General features: G+C 43.1%; 1 protein-coding gene across 2 annotated transcripts in view; it reads right to left on the reverse strand.

Annotated features, from left to right (window-relative positions):
• Window positions 1–11,155, reverse strand: part of LOC111973672 (coronin-1C-A) — a 73,613-nt gene that overhangs the window by 47,612 nt on the left and 14,846 nt on the right. The window contains exon 1 of one of the 2 annotated variants that reach the window (XM_024001045.2): window positions 4,053–4,204. The exons of the other annotated variant lie outside the window; for it this stretch is intronic. The gene's annotated coding sequence lies outside the window, so the exon portion shown is untranslated. Of the gene's footprint in view, window positions 1–4,052; window positions 4,205–11,155 lie in introns of those variants that run through there. 2 annotated transcript variants of the gene reach the window in all.

Here is an 11,155-nt window from a genome sequence, read left to right on the forward strand (position 1 = left end):
CCTTTATACTATGTAACCGTTTTAAAAACACCATTGGCCTCATGGTGAAATCCTTGAGCGGTTTCCTTCCTCTCTGGCAACCGAGTTAGGAAGGACACCTGTATCTTTGTAGTGACTGGGTGTATTGCTACACCATCCAAAGTGTAATTAATAACTTCACCATGCTCAAAGGGCTATTCAATGTCTGCTTTTACCAATAGGTGCCCTTCTTTGCGAGGTATTCGAAAACCTCCCTGGTCTTTGTGGTTGAATCTGTGTTTGAAATTCACTGCTAAACTGAGGGACCTTAAAGATAATTGCATGTGTGGGGTACAGAAATTAGGTAGTCGTTCAAAAAATCCATACTACTTATTCTGACTAAAGAAAAATGTATTCTTAACATATGTWGGGGTTGAATACTTAACATTGCAGCTTTTCATTTTTAATTGTAAAAACATAATTCCACTTTTACATTATGGGGTATTGTGTGAAGACCAGTGACAAAACATCTCAATTTAATCKATTTTAAATTCAGGCAGTAAAAACAAAATGTGGAAAAAGTCAGGGAGTGTGAATACTTTATGAAGGCACTGTAGAGACAGACACATCACATGCTATCTTGCCATCAACCTCAAGTTCAACAAATCTCAGAGCAGGTTTGGCAGCACACAGAAGAGGGCAAAGGAAATGCAGCGGACAAAAAGACCATTATGCTGCTTTTAGACGAGGGACGCAAAAACCATCATACCAGTCGGTATAGCAGGACAAGAAAGCAAGAAAGAGGGTGACGGCAAAAGCAAGCCAACACAACTGTATGCATTGCTATGGTGATTTCAGTAAACAAACAGTGCAAATCAACATCCAGTACAAAACAACGTTATGGCAGATGGCAAAAGTTGAAATATTTGAACTGGCGGCAAGTCCCGTCTACCGCGGCAGCTGACGACATTCACCACCAGCCTCAACGGCATTTACCACGTGCTCTCATGAAAACAATGACATCCGGTTCGCCGTCTATCTCATACCATCTAAAAACGCAGCATTACAATTGGCATCCCACAAAACAGGAGGAGGATACTATTAGCAAGTCACCAACACCTTTCCATGATGGGTCATGTTTACGGCACCAAGGTCCAAGTGCCTAAACAAAGAGACCGTCTCCATCCTATTTTAAACACTTATGTAAAACTCCTGCTGGCTATGCTGTTAATCACTGAATGGGATACATTTATCATATGCCTGTGTGAGGGTTAGGAGTTACAAAAACTGCTTGTCATAGTGCATCATGACTGAATCATTAATGGTGTTGGGTATGATAATCTCATCTTTAAATCTTTAGTAATGTTGTATACAAAATCTCTGAAAGTCATATCTAAACATACCCTATGTTTTTTTAAATCATATTTGTACTTTAAATCCATGATTAGACCAGCTTTTGTCGGTTTTGCTTATTTATTTTTTTTATGTATTTTTTTTACAAATTGCCTAGTCTGTTTATTTCAACAAGTGTTATTTCTGTATATAAAACATGCCCGTTTGGTTTAAAAACATCTGAATAAAATAAATCTGTTAGTCCACAAATGAACAACCAGCAAGAACTCTGAGCACAGAGCAGYTGTGCATGATGATTTGACAACTCCACAGGGCAGAAAAAAATTGGCTGAATAAACCACCAAATGTAATGTATAGGGCTGTAGGCTTAGTTAGTTGCTTATGTGTACTCCAAATCGTTATCAAAATCCTATTTAAAGTTGAAGCCTTTAATTTTCCTGTAGAGGAGTCGTCATAACCTCGTCACCTTGGGGATATGGACTCAGATGCACTTTGCACAAAGAACCTGACACTAACTTAATGTAGAACATGGTTAACAGAGTTTTGAATTCTAAGTTACCAATAGACAGAATTGCTAGCTGAAAATGTGTGTGCTCTTGTGTTCTCGTGAATTTCTTAAGGACGTTCATCTTGGAATCCATTCATACAAATGCGGTTGGAGAAGAGGGGTGTTAGAGGACTCAACGTCGCCAACCCCACTCTCCACGAATCCCAAACCACCCCCGCCCCTACCAAATCACTCAGAGGGCCATTCGTTGTCACGTGTTGCTGACGAAACTCAACAGGGTGGTGACTTCCAGAGAGTGGCAAGGGGATCAATAAACCAATCAGCTTGGGGGACATCGTGACTTGAATGGTGCAATTAATGTTCCACTTTTAAATAATAAAACAAGTATGGCATTTTAATTAACAAATTGCTTAAACTCCAACCACATCGTGGTGCATGTCGGGATAGCACTTAGCTCTGAAGCCTACAGCCTTGATGGCTTGGCGGAAGAGGCTATCGGAGGGTCTAATTATTACCCTCGATAATGTTCACTCACTCAGCTTTGGGACACTTGTGCATTATGGTGGAGGCGCACATGAATGKGCAAATGGAAGGGAACGGGAGTGATTTGGGATTCAGTACCTCTCCCTGCTGCATCCTCTGTAGCCTAACACTTCCTTGCATCGCACGCTTAATTTCCCTCCGCATTCTGACCCACTTCCTCTCCCAGCTGAGCTATAGGAGGCAGGGGAGAGACTTCTAAGGAAACGACGGTGTGATCTGAGGGGCCAGCCAGCCCGAGGTTGATGTGTCCTGACATCCAGACCAAACATGACCGTGGTGTTAACATGCGCCCCTCAGGTCCGACTGACAGCTAGCAATGGCCAGTCCTGCACCCATGACTCACACTCAATCTCTCCAATGGAAGGGAACTCCCAAGCTACTTATGAACAAAACTAATTGAATAAAAGTGTGTTGAGGAGGATCAAGGCTAATAATTTATAGGCAAGTRAGTTTGTTCTGAAAACCAAAATCCAGTAAAAATCTAATTGGCCTGTTAAAGGTCAAAATGCTACTTTAACAGACTGAAAAGTGTAAATGCTGATAAAAGCTATGGCTGTTCAACACATCTAGCCAAGTCACACAAGTAGGTTGGCATTATACATGGACATTCATGGTGACCCATCACCGCCCGCCGCTGCTAGAAGGCAAGCAATAGAGGAATGTTTGTGGGGATCAGATACAAAAGGGGGATGCATAACGTCTTTATGGTCTCACTAAAAGATCTCTTTCTCCACTTAATTTGACCCAATCGGTCGTTGAAACATAGCTGTGTCGGTAGCGCAGCTGTGCTTTGCCTTGACCCCCCTTCCCTTTTGCTGAGCATTATTCAGCTGCAACTAACGTTAAGRTTGCTAGTACATTATTCATTCTCCCTTGGTCCTCCTGACTACACCAAACAAATTCTAATTACAGAATATTATTTTTCCAGACATAACATAAGACAAGTCTCATCTCAAGAAAGCGCCGRCAGAATTACATGTATCGTTATTAAGCCTATTCCTCTAACTATTTAAAATAAATWGTGGTGCAATCATTGCAACTATGTTCTTAAATTATCGACACTTCTGCGGGTATAATGCGCTTCGGTCAGGGAATTATTTTATCGGTGGACAAAATACTTTGATTTGATTGTGCTCAAAATTGTTGCAAACACACCAAATGACATTGTGAGCTGAACGCTGAATGAACCTCAACTCTCTGAATCAAGACTTTCCAGTTACCTAAATATTCTCCCATTTCGTTCAGTTTGAGGCTAAATTAAATTACCGTCTTCATCCTCTTTTTAGTGGAACCGCAGGTTAGTTTGATTCATCAGATACGATGACGTTGTCGTTGTCGTGGCTAATATACCCCACTAATATACCCCAGCCAGTTGGCTGCTCGACTGGCCATTCATTCCGCATGGAGGCTATCATAAATATTAGAGAAACAAGGTAGCTAACTAGCAGACATCACCTAACTTAGCTAGGTAGACAACTCCTTGACGTTGAAAACGTGGCGATCCTAATTCAGCTAGCCAATGTTAACTGTACTAGCTAGCTAACGTTAGCTTTCTTAACTGAACCCAAGCAATTGCCTCGCTAACGTCACTTAACTAAAGCGTAGACSGCACAGTTGAATACAATCAACCAAGCAGGAATGTCGCTTACTGTGTGTACAATATTAGTAAAGATAACGCAACAAGACGTACCTTCCAGATCAAAGAAAAAATAATATCCCTGACTGTTGAATTATCTAAAATAGGACTGCCGACGTTTATCCAGCTGAAGCCGCTGACAACTCGCCTGTGCTCTTTTCCACTGTCACTGCTGCTCCGGATACAACGCCCTCCCCCTATCCCCGCCTCAGTTATGGCATGCCCAGGCATTTTTGGACAAGAGCACCCACGGTGGTGTCATAATACCCATAAAACCTAGCGGTCAAACTGGGAAATGGGGCCAATCGTTTTTCCCTTAGAGAATTTTAGAAACACTTAACATAAGGTCTGTGCTTCGTGTAAGCTTACCCTGGCATGACGTTTTGATAACCATATAAAATCTCTCTCGGACAGGGTGACTTTTATCAATATATTCAGCTCTTTTTACTCTCAGATTTGAAAATCTAATTAGCATCGAAGTAGACCTCATGCAAGACTACAAATCCCTGCAAASTCTTGCACGTCATCTCTAGCTGACACCTTTGCTAATTGGTAGTGTCAATTTTAAACTTGTACAAGCCATTTCAAATAATTGTCAATGTAAAGAAATGCATTACTAAATTTAGTTGATAGTTGATCCAGAGATTCTTACATTTACCTCGATTCGCCAGATCATAATGACAAATGTAGTTCTTTATGATAGCCACATTAGCAGCTAATTAGCATTTCATTTTTGGAGGGTAAATGCAGGCGAATAAATTGAAAAGTCACTTTGTCCTAGAGAGATTTACACAGTTATCAAAACGTCACTCCAGGGTAAGCCTCCAGGAAACACAGCCCTTATTTTAAGTGTTAATAAATTCCCCTATGGGAAAAATGTATGGTGTAAAAACGATTGGAACTATTTCCTTGGTTGACTGCTATGTTTTATGGGTTTTATGACTCATACTGTGGTACTCTATAGGTGAGCAGCAGCCAAAGCCACCAATCATTGTTAGAGCTGGGTCTGGTATAATTAAGCAGTAACGCCGGAGGGGGTGTGGTATATGGCCAATATGCCACGGTTAAGGGCTGTTCTTATACTCAACGCAGAGTGCCTGGATACAGCCCTTAGCCGTGGTATATTGGCCATATATCACAAACCCCCGAGGTGCCTTATTGCTATTATAAACTGTTTACTGACGTAATTAAAGCAGTAAAAATAACTTTTGTCATACCCGTGGTATACGGTCTGATATACCACGGCTCTCAGCCAATCAGCATTCAGGGCTTGAACCACCCAGTTTATAATAATARATACAGCATATGTATTGTTTCAGTGTGATAAATGTTAACGCCTGCAAAAATCAAACTTGTGGAGCAAAAACCATTGCATAATCCCCCCTCTCTTTTCTTTTAATGGCAGACGTTAAACAATTTGAAGACATGGGAGTGGTTGGTGAACTGTAGCTATGCAAATGTCATCCAGACTCATGGTGTGTTACTATAACAGCTACCTCTGCAGCTGTTGACAAAATATTTCAGGCATTTTAGCTATTAGATTTAATAGATCATGAATTGAAGATCGAAATTGGGGAGAAAAAGAGTTGTCCAAAAAACAATAATGGACCTCAGGACTTTTTTTCTAGTTGCCACAAGATGGCATCATTTTACAAAGCCACKGTTAGCGGAATAAGCCACATTCTACAAATATTACAAATAGCAGCTTTATCCTATCAGCACACCAAATGTTTACCCGAGCCACGTTGCTTAGGGCCACTAGATGAAGGTAGATCTGAGGGTATTGGGATACATCGCATAACTAAGTAAAAAATATATAAACAAATTATTTATATACAGTACCAGTTAAGCGTTTGGACACACCTGCTCATTCAAGGATTTTTCTTTATTTTACTATTTTCTACATTCTAGAATAATAGTGAATATATCAAAACTATGAAATAACACATGGAAAGTGTAAAACAAATCAATGTTTTACATTTGAGATTCTTCAAAGTAGCCATCCTTTGCTTTGATGACAGCTTTGCACAATCTTGGCATTCTCTCAACCAGCTTCATGAAGTAGACACCTGGAATGTATTTCAAGTAACAGGTGTGCCTTGTTAAAAAGTTAATTTGTGGAATTTCTTTCCTTAATGCATTTGAGCCAATCAGTTGTGTTGTGACAAGGTAGGGGTGGTATACAGAAGATAGMGCTATTTGGTAAAATAGCAAGTCCATATTATGGCAAGAACAGCTCAAATAAGCAAAGAGAAACAACAGTCCATCATTACTTTAAGACATTTAGGTCAGTCAATACGMAAKATTTCAAGAACTTTGAAAGTTTCTTCAAGTGCAGTCGCAAAAACCATCAAGCGCTATGATGAAACTGCCTCTCATGAGGACCGCCACAGAAAAGGAAGACCCAGAGTTACCTCTGCTGCAGAGGATAAGTTCATTAGAGTTACCAGCCTCAGAAATTGCAGCCCAAATAAATGCTTCAGAGTACAAGTAACAGACATCTCTACAACTGCTCAGAGGACAGCGTGAAATCAGGTCTTCATCTTAAGATTACGCCGACAGAGGGCTYCCTCGCTTCTAGTCCTTAGCAAACTTTGCCAAATTGTGTTTTTTAATGTATTTAAGACATTTAAATGTGTTAACCGTCGCAAGGCTGCCGGCYCAGACGGCGCCCCTAGCCATGTCCTCAGAGCATGCACAGACCAGCTGGCTGGTGTGTTTACGGACATATTCAATCAATCCCTATKCCAGTCTGCTGTCKCCACATGCTTGAAGATGGCCACCATTGTTCCTGTACCCAAGAAGGCAAAGGTAACTGAACTAAATGACTATTGCCCCGTAGCATTCACTTCTGTCATCATGAAGAGCTTTGAGAGACTAGTCAAGGATCATATCACCTTACCAGTCACCCTAGACCCACTTCAATTTGCTTACCGCCCCAATAGGTCCACAGACGATGCAATCYCCATCACTCTGCCCTATCCCATCTGMACAAGAGCAATACCCATGTAAGAATGCTGTTCATTGACTACAGCTCAGCATTCAACAGGCCCTTGGTCTCAACCCCACCCTGTGCAATTGGGTCCTGGACTTCCTGATGGGTCACCCCCAGGTGGTGAAGGTAGGAAACACCTCCACTTGACTGATCCTCAACACTGGGACCCCACAAGGGTGTGTGCTCAGCCCCGTCCTGTACTCCCTGTTCACCCATGACTGCGTGGCCATGTACACCTCCAACTCAATCATCAAGTTTGCAGATGACAACAGTAGTGGACTTGATTACCAACAACAGCGWGATAGCCTACAGGGAGAAGGTGAGAGCAGTCGGAGTGTGGTGTCTGGAAAACAACCTCTCACTCAACGTCAACAAAACAAAGGAGATGATTGTGGACTTCAGGAAACAGCAGAGGGAGAACCCCTCTATCCACATCAACAGGACAGCAGTGGAGAAGGTGGAAAGTTATGTTCCTCGGCGTACACATCACAGACAAACTGAAATGGTCCACCCACACAGGCAGTGTGGTGAAGAAGGCGGAACAGCGCCTCTTCAACCTCAGGAGGCTGAAGAAATGTGGCTTGTCACCTAAAACCCTCACAAACTTTTACAGATACACAATTGAGAGCATCCTTTTGGGCTGTACTTAAAAAAAATATTACCTTTATTTAACCAGGTAGGCTAGTTGAGAACAAGTTGTCATTTACAACTGCAACCTGGCCAAGATAAAGCAAAGTAGTTCGACACATACAACAGAGTTACACATGGAATAAACAAACATACAGTCAAAAATACAGTAGAAAAGTCTATATACAGTGTGTGCAAATGAGGTAAGATGGAGGGAGGTAAGGCAATAAATAGGCCATGGTGGCAAAGTAATTACAAAATAGCAATTAAACACTGGAATGGTAGATGTGCAGAAGATGAATGTGCAAGTAGAGATACTGGGGTGCAAAGGAGCAAGATAAATAAATACAGTATGGGGATGAGGTAGTTGGATGGGCTATTTACAGGTGAGCTACGCGCAGGTGCAGTGATCTGTGAGCTGCTCTGACAGCTGGTGCTTAAAGCTAGTGAGGGAGATATGAGTCTCCAGCTTCAGTGACTTTTGCAGTTCATATCCAGTTATTGGCAGCAGAGAACTGGAAGGAAAGGCGGCCAAAGMAAGTATTGGCTTTGGGGGTGACCAGTGAGATATACCTGCTGGAGTGCGTGCTACGGGTGGGTGCTGCTATGGTGACTAGTGAGCTGAGATAASGCGGGGCTTTACCTTGCAAATACTTGTAGATGATCTGGAGCCAGTGGGTTTGGCGACGAGTATGAAGCGAGGGCCAGCCAACGAGAGCGTACAGGTCGCAGTGTTGGGTAGTATATGGGGCTTTAATAACAAAACGGATGGCACTGTGATAGACTACATCCAATTTGCTGAGTAGAGTGTTGGAGGCTATTTTGTAAATGACATCGCCGAAGTCGAGGAACGGTAAGATGGTCAGTTTTATGAGGGTATGTTTGGCAGCATAAGTGAAGGATGCTTTGTTGAGAAATAGGAAGCCGATTATAGATTATTTTTGGATTGGAGATGCTTAATGTGAGTCTGGAAGGAGAGTTTACAGTCTAACCAGACACCTAGGTATTTGTAGTTGTCCACATATTCTAAGTCAGAACCGTAAAGAGTAGTGAGGCTGGACGGGCGGGCAGGTGCGGGCAGCGATCGGTTGAAGAGCATGCATTTAGTTTTACTTGCATTTAAGAGCAGTTGGAGGCCACGGAAGGAGAGTTGTATAGCATTGAAGCTCGTCTGGAGGTTAGTTTACACAGTGTCCAAAGAAGGGCCAGAAGTATACAGAATGGTGTCGTCTGCGTAGTGGATCAGAGAATCACCAGCAGCAAGAGCGACATCATTGATGTTTCCAGAGAAGAGAGTCGGCCCGAGAATTTAACCCTGTGGCACCCCCATAGAGACTGCCAGAGGTACGGACAACAGGCCCTCTGATTTGACACACTGAACTCCATCAGAAAAGTAGTTGGTGAACCAGGCAAGGTAATCATTTGAGAAACCAAGACTGTTGAGTCTGCCGACAAGAATGTGGTGATTGACAGAGTCGAAAGCCTTGGCCAGGTCGATTAATATGGCTGCACAGTATTGTCTCTTATTGATGGTGGCTATGATATCGTTTTAGACCATGAGCGTGGCTGAGGTGCACCCATGACCAGCTCTGAAACCAGATTGCATAGCAGAGAAGGTACGGTGGGATTCAAAATGGTCMGTAATATGTTTGTTAACTTGGCTTTCGAAGACCTTAGAAAGGCAGGGTAGGATAGATATAGGTCTGTAGCAGTTTGGGTCTAGAGTGTCTCCCTCTTTGAAGAGGGGGATGACCGCAGCTGCTTTCCAATCTTTGGGAATCTCAGATGATACGAAAGAGAGGTTGAACAGGCTAGTAATAGGGGTTGCAACAATTTCGGCAGATCATTTTAGAAAGAGGGTCCAGATTGTCTAGCCCGGCTGATTTGTAGGGGTCCAGARTTTGCAGCTCTTTTAGAACATCAGCTATTTTGATTTGGGTGAAGAAGAAATGGGGGAGGCTTGGGCGAGTTGCTGTGGGGGGTGCAGGGCTTTTGAACTTCTTCCATTTTCTAATAATTGCACCAACAGTTGTTGCCTTCTCACCAAGCTGCTTGCCTATTGTCCTGTAGCCCATCCCAGGTCTACAATTTTATCCCTGATGTCCTTACACAGCTCTCTGGTCTTGGCCATTGTGGAGAGGTTGGAGTCTGTTTTATTGAGTGTGTGGACAGGTGTCTTTTATACAGGTAACGAGTTCAAACAGGTGCAGTTAACACAGGTAATGAGTGGAGAACAGGAGGGCTTCTTAAAGAAAAACTAACAGGTCTGTGAGAGCCCGAATTCTTACTGGTTGGTAGGTGATCCAATTTCGGCAGATCATTTTAGAAAGAGGGTCCAGATTGTCTAGCCCGGCTGATTTGTAGGGGTCCAGATTTTGCAGCTCTTTTAGAACATCAGCTATTTTGATTTGGGTGAAGAAGAAATGGGGGAGGCTTGGGCGAGTTGCTGTGGGGGGTGCAGGGCTTTTGAACTTCTTCCATTTTCTAATAATTGCACCAACAGTTGTTGCCTTCTCACCAAGCTGCTTGCCTATTGTCCTGTAGCCCATCCCAGGTCTACAATTTTATCCCTGATGTCCTTACACAGCTCTCTGGTCTTGGCCATTGTGGAGAGGTTGGAGTCTGTTTTATTGAGTGTGTGGACAGGTGTCTTTTATACAGGTAACGAGTTCAAACAGGTGCAGTAACACAGGTAATGAGTGGAGAACAGGAGGGCTTCTTAAAGAAAAACTAACAGGTCTGTGAGAGCCCGAATTCTTACTGGTTGGTAGGTGATCATACAATGTGATTTTCTGGATTTTTGTTTTAGATTCCGTCTCTCACAGTTGAAGTGTACCTATGATAAAAATTACAGACCTCTACATGCTTTGTAATAGGAAAACCTGCAAAATCGGCAGTGTATCAAATACTTGTCTCCCCACTGTATGCATGTATGTATGGTATGTGTGTATGTATGTATGTATGTATGTATGTATGTATGTATGTATGTATGTATGTATGTATGATTGTATGTAACGGATGTGAAATGGCTAGCTAGTTAGCGGGTACGCGCTAGTAGCGTTTCAATCAGTTACGTCACTTGCTCTGAAACCTAGAAGTAGTGTTGCACCTTGCTCTGCAAGGCCGTGGCCTTGTGGGGCGATGGGTAACGATGCTTCGTGGGCGACCGTTGATGTGTGCAGAAGGTCCCTGGTTCGCGCCCGTGTCGGGGCGAGGGGACGGTTTAAAGTTATACTGTTACATTGGTGCCGTGACCCGGATCACTGGTTGCTGCGGAAAAGGAGGAGGTTGAAAGGGGGGTGAGTGTAACGGATGTGAAATGGCTAGCTAGTTAGCGGGTACGCGCTAGTAGCGTTTCAATCAGTTACGTCACTTGCTCTGAAACCTAGAAGTATGTTGCACCTTGCTCTGCAAGGGCCGCCGCTTTTGTGGAGTGATGGGTAACGATGCTTCGTGGGAACCGTTGATGTGTGCAGAAGGTCCCTGGTTCGCGCCCGTGTCGGGGCGAGGGGACGGTTTAATTATTACTGGTACA

The sequence above is a fragment of the Salvelinus sp. IW2-2015 genome, linkage group LG15 (genome assembly GCF_002910315.2).
Source record: "Salvelinus sp. IW2-2015 linkage group LG15, ASM291031v2, whole genome shotgun sequence".
NCBI classification, from domain to species: Eukaryota; Metazoa; Chordata; class Actinopteri; order Salmoniformes; family Salmonidae; genus Salvelinus; species Salvelinus sp. IW2-2015.